The 10000-nt window shown below is 60.3% G+C and overlaps 1 non-coding gene across 1 annotated transcript; it reads right to left on the bottom strand.

Moving 5' to 3' along the window:
- Positions 1–1012: 1012 nt before the first annotated feature.
- Positions 1013–2827, bottom strand: LOC142790575 (small subunit ribosomal RNA). Its single transcript, XR_012889620.1, has one exon. It is a non-coding gene; the product is annotated as a small subunit ribosomal RNA (ribosomal RNA).
- Positions 2828–10000: the final 7173 nt, after the last annotated feature.

Raw genomic sequence — 10000 nt, forward strand, 5'->3', positions numbered from 1 at the left:
AAGAACGAAGCCAGCAAGGGCCTGGCCGCAAGTGCGTTCAATTGTCGGGACGTCCAAGTCCCTCGTTCTTCCGTGCTTCCTCTTTCGGCAAGTCGTTGCGGCACCTTCCCAAAGCGCGCAGACCCGCTAATCGCGACGAGCGCGACGTGGCCGTGCCGCCTTTCCCTCGGCAGCAAGCAAAACGCCTGGCAACGTCGACGCTCCCCTAACCGCGATCTCGCACCGTGTTTCGTGTGGCGAATTCAAAAGCCGGCCGGCGCTGCTGCAACCATTACGGTCGGTACGCATACGCCGCGGAGGGCGGGACGGTCATCGGAGCGTGCGGTTCCTCCATCGAGTACTGCGCACCTCGGCCGTCGCATCGCCGTGCCATGACCGGCCGCGCGTCAACGCGAACCGGTGCCAGCGAGATCCCTCGCCTGCAAGAACCGACCGGCAGCCTCCGTCACCCGAGGACGCGGAGGCGCTTGCCGCGGACGGCGGGACGGTATGCACTGGTGCACAGCGGACCCGTCACATCGCCAGTTCCTTGACCGACCGCCGACGCTTGTGCCGTTCCTCTCGTACTTGGCAGTCGCCGCGCGATTGTCGGGTCTCGTTCTTGCACGCTCGAACGGTCGGGAGGGCACTCGGCTGGCGTTTCGGGAACGCGCAGCCTCGCCTTCTACCGACGTAACCACGACTCGCCGTTCGCGCTCCGCCGCTCCTGTTTACAGTACTAGGCGGTCCCGCAGCGGTCGGGTCGCGCATTTCGAGCGCTTCGAGCCACGGTGCAGTGGCGGGTCGAAAGCCGACCTATGAGTGCGTTGCGCCGTTTGTACCCGCGTCCGCCACCTGGCCGACCGTCCAAGGTCGCGGTGTTGGCGTCCGCTGGGCGCAACAATTTGTCACGGGGTGCCGCTCCACATTCAGGCAGCCCCGTGGGGAAAAGCCGACCCCGCGTCCAAACGGGGTCAGCGGCAGAAAGTGTCGGGCGCAGACGCAGCTGAGGCGCTCACCCTTCACAATCCGTTAATGATCCTTCCGCAGGTTCACCTACGGAAACCTTGTTACGACTTTTACTTCCTCTAAATGATCAAGTTTGGTCATCTTTCCAACAGACCGGCGCAACCGAAAGGCCGCGCCGGACATCGGTCCGAAGACCTCACTAAATCATTCAATCGGTAGTAGCGACGGGCGGTGTGTACAAAGGGCAGGGACGTAATCAACGCGAGCTTATGACTCGCGCTTACTGGGAATTCCTCGTTCAAGGGGAACAATTGCAAGCCCCTATCCCAATCACGAAAGAAGTTCCACGGGTTACCCAGTCTTTTCAGACAGGGATAAAGACACGCTGCTTCCTTCAGTGTAGCGCGCGTGCGGCCCCGGACATCTAAGGGCATCACAGACCTGTTATTGCTCTGTTTCGTGCGGCTAGGAGCCGCTTGTCCCTCTAAGAAGGTTGTAAGGTGCTGGGAACCCCGCACCTATTTAATAGGCTAGAGTCTCGTTCGTTATCGGAATTAACCAGACAAATCGCTCCACCAACTAAGAACGGCCATGCACCACCATCCACCGAATCAAGAAAGAGCTCTCAATCTGTCAATCCTCCCAGTGTCCGGGCCGGGTAAGTTTTCCCGTGTTGAGTCAAATTAAGCCGCAGGCTCCACTCCTGGTGGTGCCCTTCCGTCAATTCCTTTAAGTTTCAGCTTTGCAACCATACTTCCCCCGGAACCCAAATACTTTGGTTTCCCGGAAGCTGCCCGCCGAGTCATTTGAGTAACTCAGGCGGATCGCTGGTTGGCATCGTTTATGGTCAGAACTAGGGCGGTATCTGATCGCCTTCGAACCTCTGACTTTCGTTCTTGATCAATGAAAACATTCTTGGCAAATGCTTTCGCAGTAGTTCGTCTTGCGACGGTCCAAGAATTTCACCTCTAGCGCCGCAATACGAATGCCCCCGTCCGTCCCTCTTAATCATTACCTCGTATTCCAAAAACCAACAGAACAGAAACGAGGTCTTGTTCTATTATTCCATGCAAGTTTATTCAGGCGACTCGCCTGCGTTGAGCACTCTAATTTTTTCAAAGTAAAAGCACCGGCCATCTCGAGGCACACAATGAAGTGCACCAAGAAAGAACCGGCATGATGTTCAGTCCGAGCCGTCGCATCGGGTAGATGCACTACTCGTCTGGAACTGAGATCCAACTACGAGCTTTTTAACCGCAGCAGCTTTAGTATACGCTATTGGAGCTGGAATTACCGCGGCTGCTGGCACCAGACTTGCCCTCCAATTGATCCTCGTTAAAGGATTTAGAGTGTACTCATTTCAATTACGGGGCCTCAAAAGAGTCCCGTATTGTTATTTTTCGTCACTACCTCCCCGTGCCGGGAGTGGGTAATTTGCGCGCCTGCTGCCTTCCTTGGATGTGGTAGCCGTTTCTCAGGCTCCCTCTCCGGAATCGAACCCTGATTCTCCGTTACCCGTAACAACCATGGTAAGCAAGTAACCTACCATCGAAAGTTGATAAGGCAGACACTTGAAAGAAACGTCGCCGGCTCGTGGCCATGCGATCAGCACAAAGTTATCCAGAGTCACCACACAATACGGGCCGAAACCCGATCGATCTTGGTCTAATAAAAGCACCCGTTACCCAAAGGGCTCCAGGCTCACTGCATGTATTAGCTCTAGAATTGCCACAGTTATCCAAGTAGGAAGAAACGATCTAAGGAACCATAACTGATTTAATGAGCCATTCGCGGTTTCGCCTTATTTCGGCATGTACTTAGACATGCATGGCTTAATCTTTGAGACAAGCATATGATTACTGGCAGGATCAACCAGGTAATCGTTCGACTGCGCGTCCGTCCTCGCCCTCGGCGGGCCGGACGCAGTCTGTGTGCGGCGGAGGCCACCTTCAGGCGCCCCAACACGCTTATTTTGCACTCCGAGATGACGGCGTTCGAGCTCGCTACGGCACAACCTTCCCGAAAGACGAGTGGGAGCCGTGCGGCAAGAAGCACGTTCATGCTCGCTCTTTTTCGTTGCATCGACTCGGTCGCGCCGTGCGGGTTGCCCAAGCCCGCTGCACTGTCGGTGGACCGGCCGGAACTAGCAACGGAGCCGAGACTGCAAAGCCGCCAGACGACGGGTCACGCCCGCGTCTTCGGCGCTTTCGCATCTGAATCGCCCGAGGACGACACGGAACACACCTCGATATCGTGGTAAAACGGCACCGTCCGACAACCAGCCCCTAACGCATCAAGCGGATGAGGCTGCAGACGACTGCCGTGGATTCCCCTGGAGCAGACCCGAGGACACGCTTGACGAGGCCGAAGCCCGCCGCATATCAGACACCCGGTCGCTTTCGCGTACGCCGCTCACGAGAACCCCCACATAATAGCAGCGATAAGTACCCAGACCTCCTTGGGCCCTAATACGAGCGTACTCGAGAAAATTTCACCGCGGGTGTGCCCCGAAACGTGTGGCATGTTGAGCGTGCCACAAGTCTACGTCGCTCTCAAACCCGCCGAGGTCGTAGAATTTGCGACCCTACTCACGAAATTCCCACCGAGGATACGGCCGCAAACGTACCGCACCTTGGGTAGGCCACGAGTTTGTGCAACACTACGCTGACGGCACAGCACCGAGGTCGTGCGCGCACGCACGGGAAAATTCCGCCGCGGTTTCTGCCGAAAACGTGAGGCACCACGACTCTCCGCAAGTTCGCGTCGACTGCGAAAGACCGAAGTCGTGAACGACGTGTCCGCTACTCGCCGCCGACACGCTGGACACCAAACGTACAACGACTCGACGGCGTCGTAGAGGCCCACGACGCGGTTTTCCTTAACGACGTCTCGGCGTGGCACCGACAGGTTAGAACGGCCGACCAACGTTCCCTGTCCGCCGTTCGGCTCAGTCGAAGGGCTCGGCGACTTCGGCAACGCTGCGAAGCCGCACGGTGACGCACGCCATGTCCCCATTTTTTTTTTTCTTTCTGCGTCTGCCGGGGTGCCCCTATAATAGCAGCGATAAGCACCCAGACCGCCGTGGGTCGCTCGCCCCGGCTGACGTGGTTTTTCGTACTCCTGCGGCGGTCGCCGTCAAGCACGTCCAAATACGCTACTTTCGTGGGCGCATTCACGCTCTTTCGCTTCGCCGGAGTGCCAGCACTCACTCTGCCAAAAACGGCGAACATCCGAGCGGCGGTTCCCACTTTTGCGTCGGCGTCGCAAACCCCGCCCCGGCAGACGAGGTTTGCCGTACTCGTGCGACGGTGGCCGGCGGGCACGTCGAAAGACGCCGATATCGTGCGCGAATTGGCGCACCTTGGCTTCACCGGAGTGCCGCCACTGACTCCTCCAAAAACGGCGAAGATCCGAGCGGCGCTTCCCACTTTCGCATCGGCGTCCCGAACTCCGCCCCGGCTGACGCGGTTTACCGTACTCGTGCGACGGTCGCCGGCGAGCACGTGGAAAGACGCCGATATCGTGCCCGAATCGGCTCCGTTCGGCTTCGCCGGAGTGCCAGCACTGGCTCGGCGAAAGACGACGAACATCCGAGCGACGGTTCTCACTATTGCGTACGCGTCGCAAACCCCGCCCCGGCAGACGCACTTTGCCGTACTCGTGCGACGGTCGCCGGCGAGCACGTAGAAAGACGCCGATATCGTGCCGGAATCGGCCCCGTTTGGCTTCGCCGGAGTGCCAGCACTCACTCGGCCACAAACGGCGAACATCCGAGCGGCGGTTCCCACTTAGCCGTCGGCGTCCCGAACTCCGCCCCGGCAGACGCGGTTGCCGAGCTCGTGCGACTAGCGACCGCGAAGCCGTCTCGCGACGCCGCTTTCGTGCGCGGCTCCCACTGCGACCTGGGTCACCCGAGGTCGACGAGCAAAAAAGAATGTCGAAAAAAATTTTTTTTTTTTTGCGTCTGCCGGGGTGCCCCTATAATAGCAGCGATAAGCACCCAGACCGCCATGGGTCGCTCGCCCCGGCTGACGTGGTTTTTCGTTTTCCTGCGGTGGTCGTCGTCAAGCACGTCCAAACACGCCACTTTCGTGGGCGCATTCGCGCTCTTTCGCTTCGCCGGAGTGCCAGCACTCACTCTGCCAAAAACGGCGAACATCCGAGCGGCGGTTCCCACTTTTGCGTCGGCGTCGCAAACCCCGCCCCGGCAGACGAGGTTTGCCGTACTCGTGCGACGGTGGCCGGCGGGCACGTCGAAAGACGCCGATATCGTGCGCGAATTGGCGCACCTTGGCTTCACCGGAGTGCCGCCACTGACTCCTCCAAAAACGGCGAAGATCCGAGCGGCGCTTCCCACTTTCGCATCGGCGTCCCGAACTCCGCCCCGGCTGACGCGGTTTACCGTACTCGTGCGACGGTCGCCGGCGAGCACGTGGAAAGACGCCGATATCGTGCCCGAATCGGCTCCGTTCGGCTTCGCCGGATTGCCAGCACTGGCTCGGCGAAAGACGACGAACATCCGAGCGACGGTTCTCACTATTGCGTACGCGTCGCAAACCCCGCCCCGGCAGACGCACTTTGCCGTACTCGTGCGACGGTCGCCGGCGAGCACGTAGAAAGACGCCGATATCGTGCCGGAATCGGCCCCGTTTGGCTTCGCCGGAGTGCCAGCACTCACTCGGCCACAAACGGCGAACATCCGAGCGGCGGTTCCCACTTAGCCGTCGGCGTCCCGAACTCCGCCCCGGCAGACGCGGTTGCCGAGCTCGTGCGACTAGCGACCGCGAAGCCGTCTCGCGACGCCGCTTTCGTGCGCGGCTCCCACTGCGACCTGGGTCACCCGAGGTCGACGAGCAAAAAAGAATGTCGAAAAAAATTTTTTTTTTTTTTTTGCGTCTGCCGGGGTGCCCCTATAATAGCAGCGATAAGCACCCAGACCGCCATGGGTCGCTCGCCCCGGCTGACGTGGTTTTTCGTTTTCCTGCGGTGGTCGTCGTCAAGCACGTCCAAACACGCCACTTTCGTGGGCGCATTCGCGCTCTTTCGCTTCGCCGGAGTGCCAGCACTCACTCTACCAAAAACGGCGAACATCCTAGTGGCGGTTCCCACTTTTGCGTCGGCGTCGCCAACCCCGCCCCGGCATACGCGGTTTGCCGTACTCGTGCGGCGGTGGCCGGCGGGCACGTCGAAAGACACCGATATCGTGCGCGAGTCGATGCTTCTTGGTCTCGCAGGAGGGCCGCCACTCACTCCTGCAAAAACGGCGAAGATCCGAGCGGCGCTTCCCACTTTTTCGTCGGCGTCGCAAACCTCGCCCCGGCAGACGCGCTTTGCCGTACTCGTGCGACGGTCGCCGGCGAGCACGTCGAAATACGCCGATATCGTGCCCGAATCGGCCCCGTTTCGCTTCGCCGGAGTGCCAGCACTCGCTCGGCCAAAGACGACGAACATCCGAGCGACGGTTCCCACTATTGCGTACGCGTCGCGAACCCCGCCCCGGCAGACGCGGTTTGCCGTACTCGTGCGGCGGTGGCCGGCGGGCACGTCGAAAGACGCCGATATCGTGCACGAATTGGCGCTCCTTGGCTTCACCGGAGTGCCAGCACTCACTCGGCCAAAAACGGCGAACATCCGAGCAGCGGTACCCACTTAGCCGTCGGCATCCCGAACTCCGCGCCGGCTGACGCGGTTGCCGAGCTCGTGCGACTAGCGACCGCGAACGCGTCTCGCGACGCCGCTTTCGTGCGCGGCTCCCATTGCGACCTGGGTTACCCGAGCTCGACCAGCAAAAAAGAAGGTCGAAAATTTTTTTTTTTTTTTCTGCGTCTGCCGGGGTGCCCCTATAATAGCAGCGATAAGCACCCAGACCGCCGTGTGTCGCTCGCCCCGGCTGACGTGGTTTTTCGTACTCCTGCAGCGGTCGCCGTCACGCACGTCCAAATACGCCACTTTCGTGGGCGCATTCGCGCTCTTTCGCGTCGCCGGAGTGCCAGCACTCACTCTGCCAAAAACGGCCAACATCCGAGCGGCGGTTCCCACTTTTGCGTCGGCGTCGTAAACCCCGCCCCGGCAGACGCGGTTTGCCCTACTCGTGCGACGGTCGCCGGCGAGCGCGTCGAAAGACGCCGATATCGTGCGCTAATTGGCGCTCCCTGGCTTCTCCGGAGTGCCGCCACTCACTCCTCCAAAAACGGCGAAGATCCGAGCGGCGTTCTCCACTTTCGCATCGGCGTCCCGAACTCCGCCCGGGCTGACGCGGTTTACCGTACTCGTGCGACGGTCGCCGGCGGGCACGTCGAAAGACGCCGATATCGTGCCGTAATCGGCCCCGTTTGGCTTCGCCCGTGTGCCAGCACTCACTCGGCCAAAAACGGCGAACATCCGAGCAGCGTTTCCCACTTTCGCATCGGCGTCCCGAAGCCCGCCCCGGCAGACGCGGTTTGCCCTACTCGAGCGACGGTCGCCGGCGATCACGTCGAAAGGCGCCGAATTCGTGCACGAATCGATGCTTCTTGGTCTCGCAGGAGGGCCGCCACTCACTCCTGCAAAAACGGCGAAGATCCGAGTTGCGCTTCCCACTTTTTCGTCGGCGTCCCGAACTACGCCCCGGCTGACGCGGTTTACCGTACTCGTGCGACGGTCGCCGGCGGGCACTTCAAAATACGCCGATTTCGTGGGCGCATTCACGCTGTTTCGCTTCCCCGGAGTGCCAACACTCACTCTGCCGAAAGCGGCGATCATCCGAGCGGCGGTTCCCACTTTTGCGTCGGCTTCGCAAACGGCGCCCCGGCAGACGCGCTCGTGCGACGTACTCGTGCGACGGTCGCCGGCGAGCACGTCGAAAGACGCCGATATCGTGCTCGAATCGACCCCGTTTCGCTTCGCCGGAGTGCTGCCAGTCACGGCGCAGAAAACGGCGAACAAGTGTTTTTTTTTTTTTTTTCCTAGAATTTGTGTTATAGAAGGCACATTTGATATCGGACGATAATTTTCAACTTTATCACGCGCACCGATTTTCGTGTAGAGGTTTGCAAGTTTATGGGAATTTCTCCACTTGGAATAATGCGATTTAGTAGTACTACGAGAACTTCATGGATGTACTCAAGGGTACGGGGCAAGTCAGTTACGTCAACACCTGCAGATTTTTTACACTTCAAACTGAAAATTGTTGGTTGTGAGTCCTCGTGTGATATTAAAGGCCGATTCGCTAACACATAGAACAAAGAAAGAAAGGAAGAAAAAACGCCCGCGCTCGCTCAAGAAACCTGGGTTCGCAACAAGTGGCAACAACAAGCAACCGAGCGAGTGCGCCAAAACCCGTGGCGGCCGAACAAACGCGAAGTCCCAACCGCGTCAGCCGGGGCGGCACGGGACAGGAAAAATCACTTCAGCCGGGGCGGCGGGGCACCGAATAAACCTCGTCACCTCGTCGCAGGATAAAAGAGGAAACAAAAAGTCTAAACAGCGTCTGCTGGAGCGAATGCGTAATAAAACAACAACAACAACAAAAAAAAAAAACACCCGCGCTCAAGAAGTCTGCAATCACCACAAAAGGCGACTGTGACCGAGCAGCGTCAGCCGGGGCCGTGCGGAAACGGAAAAACCGCGACTACCGGGGCGTCGAGGCACCGAAAAATCCACTTCAGCCGCGGCGAAAAAAAAAAACAAAAAGAAAGACGGAGGGGGGGGGGGGAACCACGTCTGCCGGGGCGAAGGAAAAAAAAAAAACGCGTCTGCCGGGGCGAGCCCGGGTGCGGCACCACCGGGAAAACTGTGGCAAACAGACATGGCGATCGAGTGAGTGGGCCGCCAGCCAGGCTCAGCCAAAAAGTGCAAAGTCCGAACTGCGTCAGCCGGGGCGGCAAAAACCACGTCAGCCGGGGCGGCGCAAAAAACCGCGTCTGCCGGGGCGGCACGAAACCGCGTCAGCCGGGGCGGCGCGAAAACTGCGTCAGCCGGGGCGAAAGAAAAAAAAAAAAAAAACGCGTCTGCCGGGGCGAGCCCGGGTGCGGCACCACCGGGAAAACTGTGGCAAACAGACATGGCGATCGAGTGAGTGGGCCGCCAGCCAGGCACAGCCGAAAAGTGCAAAGTCCGAACCGTGTCAGCCGGGGCGGCAAAAAACCGCGTCAGCCGGGGCGGCGCAAAAAACCGCGTCTGCCGGGGCGGCACGAAACCGCGTCTGCCGGGGCGGCGCGAAAACTGCGTCAGCCGGGGCGAGCCCGGGTGCGGCACCACCGGGAAAACTGTGGCAAACAGACATGGCGATCGAGTGAGTGGGCCGCCAGCCAGGCTCAGCCAAAAAGTGCCAAGTCCGAACTGCGTCAGCCGGGGCGGCAAAAAACCGCGTCAGCCGGGGCGGCGCAAAAAACCGCGTCTGCCGGGGCGGCGCGAAAACCGCGTCTGCCGGGGCGGCGCGAAAACTGCGTCAGCCGGGGCGAAAGAAAAAAAAAACGCGTCTGCCGGGGCGAGCCCGGGTGCGGCACCACCGGGAAAACTGTGGCAAACAGACATGGCGATCGAGTGAGTGGGCCGCCAGCAAGGCTCAGCCAAAAAGTGCTAAGTCCGAACTGCGTCAGCTGGGGCGGCAAAAAACCGCGTCTGCCGGGGCGGCACGAAACCGCGTCAGCCGGGGCGGCGCGAAAACCGCGTCTGCCGGGGCGGCACGAAACCGCGTCAGCCGGGGCGGCGCGAAAACTGCGTCAGCCGGGGCGAGCCCGGGTGCGGCACCACCGGGAAAACTGTGGCAAACAGACATGGCGATCGAGTGAGTGGGCCGCCAGCCAGGCACAGCCGAAAAGTGCTAAGTCCGAACTGCGTCAGCCGGGGCGGCAAAAACCGCGTCAGCCGGGGCGGCGCGAAAACCGCGTCTGCCGGGGCGGCACGAAACCGCGTCAGCCGGGGCGGCGCGAAAACTGCGTCAGCCGGGGCGAGCCCGGGTGCGGCACCACCGGGAAAACTGTGGCTAACAGACATGGCGATCGAGTGAGTGGGCCACCAGCCAGGCTCAGCCAAAAAGTGCTAAGTCCGAACTGCGTCAGCCGGGGCGGCA

Source organism: Rhipicephalus microplus, unplaced genomic scaffold, assembly GCF_043290135.1.
Source record: "Rhipicephalus microplus isolate Deutch F79 unplaced genomic scaffold, USDA_Rmic scaffold_115, whole genome shotgun sequence".
Classification (NCBI taxonomy): Eukaryota; Metazoa; Arthropoda; class Arachnida; order Ixodida; family Ixodidae; genus Rhipicephalus; species Rhipicephalus microplus.